We start from the raw sequence: 12,296 nt of genomic DNA, 5'->3' as shown, positions 1-12,296 counted from the left end.
GTATATGACTGTAGAAATAATAAACAAACAAATCCCATATATGGGGGGATTATTATTTTTTTAAGCATTTTTATGGCAATATAGTATGCTATTCCTGAATAGCGCAAATGAGGTAAAATTAACCGAAGCTTTTTTTTCTTTTCTTTCAATTTATTTTTGATTGCTTTTCTTCTTAAAGATTTAACAACAACAAGGGGGGATGATTTCTGTTATTGTTGTTTAATCTCTCTGCAGAAGTATTCTAGATCTTCTGACTGGCTATTTGAAATAAGGACAGAGAGATGTCTCAAACATTTTTCTCCGGAGCATACTTTTAGAATAAAAATTTGCTTGCACCACAATTTTTTTATTGAAAAGAAATACATTGGAAAATTCCTAGCAGTGTTTGATTCATGACATAGAACACAACCACTTTGTGTTTCGGGTTTGTGTTTTTCTTCAGCTTTTTCACTGAAAATTTTCAAATAAAATATAAATATTGAAAACATTAAAAATGTCATTAAAAATAAAAAATAAATAAGAAAAAAAATACTAATAATACGATCATGGGACACCCAGAAAGTATAAAACAATGCAGCTACCTAAGAACATGAATCATTCCCAAAATAAAATATTGATTGTCCTCTAATCTTCCTGTCACACTTGCCATCCTCTCCTGCCACACCAGTGTGACGCCCTGTACCCTTTGAGAACCATCACTTTAGACTAATGAAGAAAAGTAGCATCATGCTGTAGGACATGCTAAGCCCTCTCTGTTGTGGAGAACGCCAAATTCCAAAAAGTGATGGCCATGAGAAATAAAACTTTTTAAGACGTCAGATTTCCAGAAAACGAACTGCATAGGCTAAATGGCAATTTTTTAAGGGTGTATAAAACAATATGGCGATTGGCTTCCATTATCTAAACATATATTTTTAAATATATATTTTATTTATGATTTTGAGTTTTATACATTTCAATAATTTTACAGTCATTTTGACATTTCAGAATTTGACTTCCTTCCCTCTCTTTCTGCGGTTCCTTAAATTTATTTTTAATATTTTCTGCATATCCAAATTAACTTAATTGGCTCATTTATTCATCTACTTTAAATATATACTCTTATAAAACTGCAGGTAATTACAATAATCCTGCCAAAGTTCTTATCCTTTTACAGTTTGTAAATATTCCATAAATCATTTCCATTGTGGAAATGAGCCAGTGTGGTGTAGTGGTTAAGAGTGGTAGTCATGTAATCTGGGAAACCGGGTTCGTGTCTCCGCTCCTCCACATGCAGCTGCTGGGTGACCTTGGGCCAGTCACACTTCTGTGAAGTCTCTCAGCCCCACTCACCTCACAGAGTGTTTGTTGTGGGGGAGGAAGGGAAAGGAGAATGTTAGCCGCTTTGAGACTCCTGAAGGGGAGTGAAAGGCGGGATATCAAATCCAAACTCTTCTTCTTCTTCTTCTTCTTCTTTTATAAAAAGTTATCTTGATTTTTTATTTTTCCGGTAAGTTTCGCCATTTCTGCATATTCCGTAAGTTTTTGTATCCATTCTTCAAATGCTGGGACGACCTCTTCTTTCCAACCATTATTTGAACATGTGGACCTTGGAGGGCATAACACACATACTGTGTTTCAGCACAAACTGTTTCATCTACATCAGGCACAGGCAAACTCGGCCCTCCAGATGTTTTGAGACTACAATTCCCATTATCCCTGACCACTGGTCCTGTTAGCTAGGGATGATGGGAGTTGTAGTCCCCAAACATCTGGAGGGCCAAGTGTGCCTAGACCTGATCTACATAGTGCAGGTTTCCACTGCTGAGTGACAGACCCTAAAATCCCCTGACATTCAAACTAGACAGGTAAAAAATGGATCGGTTTTTTTTAGCAATATGAAGTTTGTACAGTAAACTGGCAGCCAATTTCCACTACCACTGTGGTGGCTTGTAGAAGAGAGAGGATGGCGATGACAAAGCCTTAGACCAACGATCACAATCAATGGCTGCCGCAGCATAGAATTTGGTCAACAGTTGACAAACCTGAGGCTTCACCTCAGTGAACTGCTAATGTAGCTCTGAAGTGTATGACCTTTCTACCTCTCATTTGCCCACTTAAGGTAAAGGTAAAGGTACCCCTGCCTGTACGGGCCAGTCTTGACAGACTCTAGGGTTGTGCGCTCATCTCACTCTAGAGGCCGGGATCTGGCACCGTCCGAAGACACTTCCGGGTCACATGGCCAGCGTGACGAAGCTGCTCTAGCGAACCGGCACCAGAGCAGCACACAGAAACGCCTTTTACCTTCCCGCTAGTAAGCGGTCCCTGTTTATCTACTTGCACCCGGGGGTGCTTTTGAACTGCTAGGTGGGCAGGCGCTGGGACTGAACGACAGGAGCGCACCCCGCCACGGGGATTCGAACCGCCGAACATGCGATCGGCAAGTCCTAGGCACTGAGGTTTTACCCACAGCGCCACCCGTGTCCCTACCCATTTGCCCACTTAGAGAACACCAATTGCCAGTGATAAAGCAATCAGAAGCGCGGTGCAGAGAAATATAAGGAAATACTGTACACACAATTCTTTGGCATTTTCTCATTTGCAAGCTCCTTTGAAAAGCCCTGCACTGACTGCCTATAAGACTCCATAGGCTATCAAGCCCTCTTGAAGGTACTGGTGCTCACTTACAAAGCCCAGTACAGCTGGAGGCCAGGATATCGGAAAGAATGCCTTCTGTGTAGACCTGCCTATTTTAAAGATCTGTGGGGGAGGCTTCATTGGCTGGACTATTTTAAGCTACATGGCAATGTCTTCTTGATGGTGCACCCCAGTTTTTAATCTTTCTTCCCCTACAGCTTGGAGCTAGTCTTTTAAATTTTATATGGCAGGTTATGACCCGGGCTTTTAGTGGACTCTTTTGCCAATATTTATGGTTTTCAGTTGCCTGATTGTGACTGGTTCGCCTTGATTTTAGTCATATTGTGAACTTGAAACTGCCTTATGTAATTAAGATTGGGTAAGAAACACTTTAAATAACTAACTTATTGGGGGGCGGAGGGTACCTGTCATCATTAACACATTTTATTAACATATTTATATCTCACCTTCCATTGCATACAACAATATTTGATGGGTTACAATGAAATTTATGAAAAAAATACTGTATTCCTATATCTAAAAAAGAATGTTGTTGTTGTTTAGTCGTTTAGTCGTGTCCGACTCTTCGTGACCCCATGGACCAGGGCACACCAGGCACTCCTGTCTTCCACTGCCTCCCACAGTTTGGTCAGTCTCATGTTTGTAGCTTCGAGAACACTGTCCAACCATCTCGTCCTCCGTCGTCCCCTTCTCCTTGTGCCCTCCATCTTTCCCAACATCAGGGTCTTTTCCAGGGAGTCTTCTCTTCTCATGAGGTGGCCAAAGTACTGGAGCCTCAGCTTCACGATCTGTCCTTCCAATGAGCACTCAGGGCTGATTTCCTTCAGAATGGATATGTTTGATCTTCTTACAGTCCATGGGACTCTCAAGAGTCTCCTCCAGCACCACAGTTCAAAAAGAATAGGATGTCAGTTAAGGACAGTTTTTACTTGACAGTATTGTGACCTGAAGGAAGGGGCAAATGGGTCTCCTTGCGAATATGACTACAATTTATCTTATTTGAAACTTATATTTGTTTTCCGAGTGTTAGTGCTTCTACCGCCCTCCTTTCTTTTTTCTTTCTTTCCCAGTGCGGTCTTCTTGGCCTTTGTAGGTTTTCTTGCCCCTGCATATCAACCACATTGTTCAAGGCTTTCCTATTATTTAGCTTGCATTCTAGCTGTTACTAGAATGTTCTGTTCTGTTCTGCTGTGGTGGTTTTAAGCAAGTTCTAAGCATCCTGAAGACATTGGACTTTCTTAACATCATTAGCCTTTATAGAAATTAAATGGCACCCTGCAGCACTTTAGTATTGAAGTTTCATTTTATGACATACTTTGGCATGCTTCAGTGATGAAAGGGGTTTACGTATTTTTTAATGGAACTCCAAGGCTTTCCTCGACAACAAAATAAATGTGATGTTTTAGTTATTACTATAATAGTATCCTAATTGTGCAACATCTAGGCCCCACAGAATGGATATGGAGTGGATAGTCTTGCCACATGGGGGAAATCCTCTCTCTTCAAACTAGGAAAATAGGAACAAATTCTAATTTTCAAAAGTATTATCTCAGTAACTGAGTAATATCTCAGTAACAATGAGCATTGCAAATGCCAAAATACTTTTATCTCACCATCAGCCGTTTATTATAGCCAACAGACCAGAAATAAGCTGTACAGAACATTTTACACAGAATACAAAAAGTGTAACAATAATAACTTTTTTATTTATACCCCACCCAACTGGTTGGGTTGCCCAGCCACTCTGGGTGGCTTCCCACACATATAAAAATGACAGGATTCTAGCTCCTGTTTCATTACCCATTAAGACTGATAAAAAGCACTATAGGACCCCTTTCAGATGATAGTATTTCCTTTGTAATACTTTCATCTGGAAAGGGCCCAAAATCATTTTTTTCTGGCATTCTTAATGAGCAATGAATGTTGATTAAATATTTCCCCTGAATTCCAGATTTGTAGTCCTCCATAACTGCTCCTTGTGTTATAGCTCCTGAAAACTATATAACCATGATTATAGTATCAAGACTAGTGGGGTAACAAAATGCCTTATCATTGAGTTATCCTTGTCTGTCCAGAATGTGTTTTTATATTTTAGTTAAGTTTTATGTCAACATCTACGCATTAATTTTGCACTGACATTCTGAGAAGCACAGCATTACTGGTAGTGATTTATTAGTTTATTGGATATTCTTCATAACGTGAAGCTTTTTCCCCCCAAGAATTGGTTTCTTACACCTGTAGAAACATACTGTTTCAAGAAAACCTTTTAATGTTTTTATGCTCCTCATTATATTGTTCTATGGTTCCACTTTATATATATGCTTCCTCACGTGAACTCAGTCTGTTTTTAAAAAGCACATTTTCAATATTTGCCCAAGAATATTTTTCGCCAGTTCAAAAATATTTAAAACAAGGAATGTAGAAATTACCATTATTTACAGCTAGGAATCAGGGGACTGGGGGGCTGCATTCAGCTAATAAGTCCTGCTGACGTCAGCTAGTGCAAGAGACTCTGACTCTGGTGTTGTGCATCAGGAGAACCACCATAGCAGCACGAGACAGGACAAGAGAGGCTGTTATTAGAATTACAACAGCAGCAGCAGCAGCAGCAGCAACAACAAATTAATAATAATAATAATAATAATAATAATAATAATAATAATGAAGAAGAAGAAGAAGAAGAAGAAGAAGAAGAAGAAGAAGAAGAAGAAGAAGAAGAATACCCCACCCATCTGACTGGGTTTCCCCAGCCACTCTGGGCGGCTCACAGCAGAATATTAAAAACATGATAAAACATCAAACGTTAAAAACTTCCCTAAACAGGGTTGCCTTCAGATGTCTTCTAAAAGTCAGATAATTGTTTATTTCCTTGGCATCTGATGGGTAGGCGTTCCACAGGGCAGGCGCCACTACTGAGAAGGCCCTCTGCCTGGTTCCCTGTAACCTTACTTCTCACAGTGAGGGAACTGCCAGAAGGCCCTTGGAGCTGTGTCCGGGCTGAATGATGGGGGTGGAGATGCTCCTTAAGATGTTGTTGGACTACGACTTCCATCTGCCCAGCGAATGGGGGCAAGTGGTTGTGAAGATGAGAAATGTAGTCCATCTTGAAGGCATCACGTTGGCAACCTTGGTTCAGATGATGCAGAACTTGGGTCAGCTTACCATTTAGGAAGTTAGCTGCCTTATACAAAGTCAAGACCATTGGTCCATCCAACTCAGCGTTCTCTAAAATGTCTACCAGGGGCTGTCTAGGATGATTATCGAACAATTGATTTCCCCTCCTCACCACACACACACACACACACATTTGGTGGAATGCTAATTATAATAAATACATTTTGGATTAGAATATTTTGATGGATGAACTGATTGGTATGTCCTTTTTGGTAATCCAGAAGTTCTATTATTGTTTACAAAATCCATGAAAAGGAAATTAGAAGTTGTTTCTTGTATGCTGACATATTATTATTATTATTATTATTATTATTATTATTATTATTATTATCATTTGCTGACATAAGCTAAATCATGTTTGCTGCTTAGCAGGGGGTTGGACTCGATGGCCCTTGTGGTCTCTTCCAACTCTATGATTCTATGATTCTATGAGTTGCAAGCTGTTAGAGGGAAATGAAGACATCACTGATACGTCTTTGGTATTCAGGATATGATATGATATGATATGATATGATATGATGATATGATATGATACGATATGTAGCAAATATAGTGAGACTTTTTCATATGATCACATTTAGAGAAGACTTGGTTAAGGATATGAAAAGATGAGGGCAAAACTATTGAAATATTCTAATATGGTTATAATCAATAATAATCTACATGTGAAGCATTATTCATTTTTAAGACAGTACAGTTGTACCTTGGTTTTTGAACAGCTTAGTTCTTGAATGTTTTGGCTCCTGAACGCCGCAAACCTGGAAGTGGTTTGCGAACTATTTTTGGAAGCCAAATGTCTGATGGGGCTTCCGTGGCTTCCGATTGGCTTCCTGCAGCCAATCAGAAGCTGCGCTTTGGTTTTTGAACGTTTTGGAAGTCGAATGGATTCCATTTGACTTCCAAGGTACGACTGTACTGCCTTGTTGATTACCTGTGTTATATGTTGGATTGCTCGTGACTTTGTCATTTTTAATTGAATCTAATAAAGAAGATGTTATCAAACAAGACCCATTGAGAATATGTTATATGTAAAGTTATAAAAAACACAAACCCCTAAAAAAAGTTGATTAGGCTCTTTCAGTTCTCAAAATAATTGGTTTCCCCTTTGTATTCAGGTCCTATAATTCTGTATTGTCAAGCTTTCCCCAAAAACAAGTTTGCTAATCACAGGCAGGTCAGCTTCATAATTTTACTATCAGTTTTAAAACCTGCTACTTACTCAGTTTATTTTTTATGTTAAAAGAAACAAAATTTATTACTAATTCATTTGGCAGAAGTGATATTTTTGCCTCCTTTTTGTTTAACTGTATAGTAGGTAGAGTGGCATTTTCTGTGTTATACTAGTCACTTGTTGTTAGTCTTCTTTTTATGAAATTGAATTTGCCTCTTTTTCTCACTGAAGGGAATATGGGTTTATTGTTGTGTACACTTTCTCAAAGGGAGTGAGGAATGCTGGTGGCATAACTGGAGGGGATCATTTTTAGATCATTTACAAATGCATACTTTTTGTCTTCAGTGGGAAATGTTCCTTTTCTCTCTAAGTAGAGGAAATCTTTTACTTCTGGCACTTTGACACATCACTGACTGTTAGAGAACATGAAGCCTCTGTTTACTGCTGGTTCTTGAGTGTTAAACAGCCCTCTACTGCTTTTATTATACCATTAATTGCACTTAATGCAGCTGCATTTCTGGTACGCCTGGCTAAACTCTGAAAATTAAGTAGAGGGTACTTTGTTATAAAATTCAGTGTAATGAGCTCTGGTGGGACAGGGTCTGTTAAGTTTGAAATTACCTCAGGCCATTTCCAGAGAACTTCTTAAAATATTTCATGTCTGTAGAAGTTTGTAACTAGATAAATAGCCCAGGATAATATTGGCATGGAAAAACTACTGCTATGTGGTTTTCACTGGATAAAATATGGATGTTTTTAATGGCAGAATAGTTAGGTTTATTTTCAGCATTTGTCATCTTTAGCAATTAGTTAAACAGAACATTTTTAGTCTGGCTACATGTACAGTTTTAAGTTAACACACTGGTGGTTAGGAACATAGTCTTTGCTGTTAATTCATCCCACACATTAATGACACTGGGATACCGTGGGATTCCAGATGGGGCTTTTCAGATTGGTACAAGAATAAGTTACACCTCTGCATAAACCTACTCCTTCATTCCCAAATGCAGCAGCTGTTAGCTGAGGAATGTAACAGACCGGGCAAAAACCGAAACACAGTGGGGAAAAAATGATTGGGTGGTATCCAGCACTGGTCATTCTTAGAGTATTCCCATTTTATGTATGACTTAGTTGGATGCCACTCATATACTTTTAATTTGTCTGTAAGTCTTATATAGTATCTTTTCAAGAAATGCTCAAATTACCAACTAAACAATTACAAAATAAGAATTAAAAGGTTAAGGCTGCAATCATCTGGGAGTATGCATTATTGAACGCCGTGGGGCTTACTTCTTAGTAGTCATCTATGGGATTGCACTGTACAAATACAATACAGTAGTCAGTGACTTTGACAGCAATCCTAAACCCACTTTTCTTGGAATAAAGCTCATTCAACTCAATGGGACTTACATCTGATTAGATATGTTGTTCATCAACTATGATGCTCCAGTTCCACCAGTGTTCTTTTTGACTATGATAGCCGTATTGCTTTTCAGCCAATATAATCTCCAATAGCTTTATCAGTGAAACTAAATCACCGTTCTATGCTGCTTAGAAATAGGTTCAAATTTAATCCCTTAAGGTTGTGCGGATGTCTCACTAGGATCAGCATCACATAGTTGTAGATTCACCAGCACAAATCAGGTGGAGAATCGTCTATAGTTTTAATGCAGCAATTTATCTGAGTTTCGTAGTTAAATTTAAGCATGAGGTAATTAGAGGCCTCCAAGCTTGAAATTCAGGCAGCTTTCCTTCTTTTAATGGACTCAATAGAGGCTTGTCAAGATCAGTACTTGACTGATGCAAATTTTATGCTCTGGGTCTGTTCAAAGCCTTCAGCCACAGTATGGGTAAATAAATAAATAAATCCTAAATCAGTTTTCTTTTCTTGTGTTTGCATAAGTAAACTAGGTAGAAGTCTCTATATTTCCAAGGACTGGTCAGTCAGACCATTGTCTCAGTTAAAAATATTCACTGGGCTATAATAAGAAACACTGCAGCCATTAAGTACCACATCTGTTGTCCAGATGGGCTAACAATAAACACGGTAAAGCCCATCATCATTATAGAATAGACTGAGCAGGATACTCTAGGGATATTTCTAAATATGTATGTGTTGAAGGGGGAGCACTAGCCTGCTAACCTGTTCATATAGCACCATGAATCTTATACTAGTGTCTTGTGCATTTCTGCTACATATATAAAATCTACAGTAGGTGACTGGGCATCATCACATGCAAGGTGAGATCCAATGAAAGTAAATGCAGAATGCTGACACATTTCCACCTCATACATAGGCCTCATTTGCAGGTCATATCAAACCATAAATGAACTTAACCGTGGCTTAAAGGTGTGGCGTGGGGTAGAATTGTGGGTGCATTGCTCTGCTGTTGCTACTGCTACCGCCAGGAACTAAACCATGTTTTGACTTAGCTCCCCAGCTCCAGCTGTGCCAACTATCTGGCTAGCTGACTGTAAACCAATGCCTCAAACCTATCATAAAGAAGACTTCGGAACTGAGGAAGAGGGAATAGGACAGCACCTCTGTGTGTGTGAACTTGCTGCTTCTATTACAATAGTGAGGAGAAGCCCTACACTGTATTATCATGTGCCAGTCAGATGAAGACCATTGCAGGAAGGACCAAGATCCATTCAATAGTGACTCCCAAGTCCTGGTCCATCACTGCTCCCCACTGCTAACCATTTGGGGGGGAAATATAAGGCTTAAGTTTTGGTAGGTGGTAGGAAAAGGGAATTTGTTGACAGTGTTCGAGAGAAAAAGATAAATGGGGGTTAAATGCATCATGTTCTATTCTAAAGCTCTCTGCCAGAAACTGAAACAGATTGTTTTTGGAATATCATGCTGTATTTTTCCCATTTCTGCAGAACTGTTGTTAGTGAATGAAATCTAAATATATGCCGTTCAGAAGACAATTATTTCTGTTAATGGCAGCATCAATATTCTGAATGCTTCTGGGATTATTTTAGGAAGCTAGAGGCTTGGAACAAACCAAAAGATTACTTCCATACCCTTGGTAATATGGGTTAGCTAATAGAGAGTGGTTTATTATTTATATTGGGTCAACAACTGGTTTTCTAGCATAAGTGGGAAGTACATAGGGTATCTTGATTTCACGAAGGCTTTTGACAAAGTCCTCCATTGCGAGGAAGCTGGTAAAATAAGGGCTGGAGGAGGTAACTGTTAAGTGGATTTGTAGTTGGTTGACTGACCAAACCCAAAGAGACAAGTGGGGTGCCACAGGGTTCCGTCCTGGGCCCATTGTTGTTCAGCATCTTTATAAACAACTTGGATGAAGGAATTGAGGTGATGGCCATCACATTTGCAGATGACACCAAACTGGAAGGGGTAACAGGTTTTATTAAACAATGGAATCTTGACTAAGACAACTTTGATCTTAATAGGTGGGTGGATGCTCATATAAGAAGAGTTTTCCGAGACCCAAATTGAATGTTTAAATGTATGGCTGTACCCAAAGCACAAAGAAAGGGGTGGGAGAGAAGTATACCATCTCTGGATTCCATCTGAATTACTTTTATCTATTCAACCATGATCTCATATACTGATTTAAGACAGAGATAACTGTTCTTGGATTTCAGTCAATGAAATGTAGAGTTTGGAGCCGTCACTATATTCCTGACATCCTGTTCAATACCACTGGACAATTCTCCCAGTAGCTTTATAGGAGATAAGGAAACACTGGAGATAAATGTTGCCCCATGAAGAACAACACATAACACCCACTATTTCCTTATGTGAAATAAGGAAATATAGGGAATACCTTTTATTTCCTTATTTCTCCTATGTCATTAAATTATAGGGCTTTTGATAAATAACAAACAAACAAACAAACAAACAAACAAACAAACATATAACAACACCCAAGGAGCCGAATAGCAGTCTGCAAAGGCTACTCTTGTTCTGGTAAAACCAACACACTCAAGGAGTTGTACACTCAATGGGTAGTTTTTTAATGTAGTATGTAGTCAAGTTTTATTAGTAGTAACCCCAAAGATTGCTACAGAGTCTGGAATAATCAACAAAACGATTTATTCTGTTGTCCTCTAGACTGAAATAATTCCCTTGGATCATTCTCAAACCCATATCTGTGATGGATTGAACATATGTAAATATGATGGTTTTTTCAAACTTCATTGTTTTTATTTTAGGTAAAATAGTAACATTTTGCCTTCCCGCCCAATCCATTATGAATAGATAAAAGAGCATCTGGAAAACCAGCAAAAATAATTGGCTTGTTGCAAAGGCAGTTCTTATGAGAACCTTGGGTTAATTATACTCAGTTCAGTTTTGGCATCTGATGCATATTTCTTCCTCAAAATGTTGATTGATTGTCCCACTTCATTTATTAGCCTTCATTATAACTTCCCCTGCCTGAATGGTAGGAAAATTAAGAATTCATAAAGTACAATAATAAGATTTAGTTATGGCTGTAAGACTGTAAAGTGTTCTGTTGTTTTGGGGGCCCAGTTTCAGTGCAAATTATCTGCTTGGATTATAATTCCATATAATGGCAACATTAATTTGTAATTTCATATGATTTACTGTTTTTGAAATGAAAAAATAAATTGGCCACTGTCCAGTAGCAAACTGAATGTGCTTTACTTCCAAGGTGGCCAATATGCCCCCACATATTGGTTCACCTCAAAGCAAATAAACCAGGAAGAGGGTTGGTAGGGTAGACATGAGGCGGATGACAAGAGAAGCAAATTAACAGAAACCATCAATCCAGGGGCCTTCAACTCAGTTCTTTAAGGAACAAGGTGAAGGTGAATGTTTTGAGTAGCAGAGCCATTCACGTTATCCATGGAAGAGCATGATCATGTTTGAGGAGCCAACAGAGTTCAAGCATTTACAGAGCATTGCTACATTCCTCCCTTCATATTTGAGCTACAGGTAACCTCAGCTTCCATGACATGTGGATTGGAAACTATGGCAATGGCTTCCAAATCTGTAAGATTTGTAAATCAGCTTTAAATTACGGCTTCATGTCCTGGCTTGCTGGAAAGCCATTAATCCTAGTTTGCTGGCTGAAACATAATGGGAAGGTATGGTTAACTGTGGCTTGCTGGCTTGTTTCTCAGCTCGCACAAAGGGAGGAGCGAACTGTGATCAAAAGGGGTAGACAGAACTCCTATATATCACAGTTCATCAAACCAGGATTTCATTGTGCGCAGAAGTTCATTGACTACAAAGACACAGTAGTGGATGTTCGCTGCCTCCTGAAGATAGTGGAGGCATAAGAGATATTTACCACACCTCTCACATAGTAAAACA

The 12,296-nt window shown here is 38.9% G+C and overlaps 1 protein-coding gene across 11 annotated transcripts in view; it reads left to right on the top strand.

Moving 5' to 3' along the window:
- The window catches only part of NPAS3 (neuronal PAS domain protein 3), a 637,639-nt gene that overhangs the window by 282,998 nt on the left and 342,345 nt on the right, over positions 1 to 12,296 (top strand). The gene's annotated exons all lie outside the window — the stretch shown is intronic.

Source organism: Podarcis bocagei (assembly GCF_964188305.1).
Source record: "Podarcis bocagei genome assembly, chromosome: 1".
Classification (NCBI taxonomy): domain Eukaryota; kingdom Metazoa; phylum Chordata; class Lepidosauria; order Squamata; family Lacertidae; genus Podarcis; species Podarcis bocagei.
Note: the sequence above shows the minus strand (reverse complement) of the source record. Positions and strands in the feature narration are given on the sequence as shown.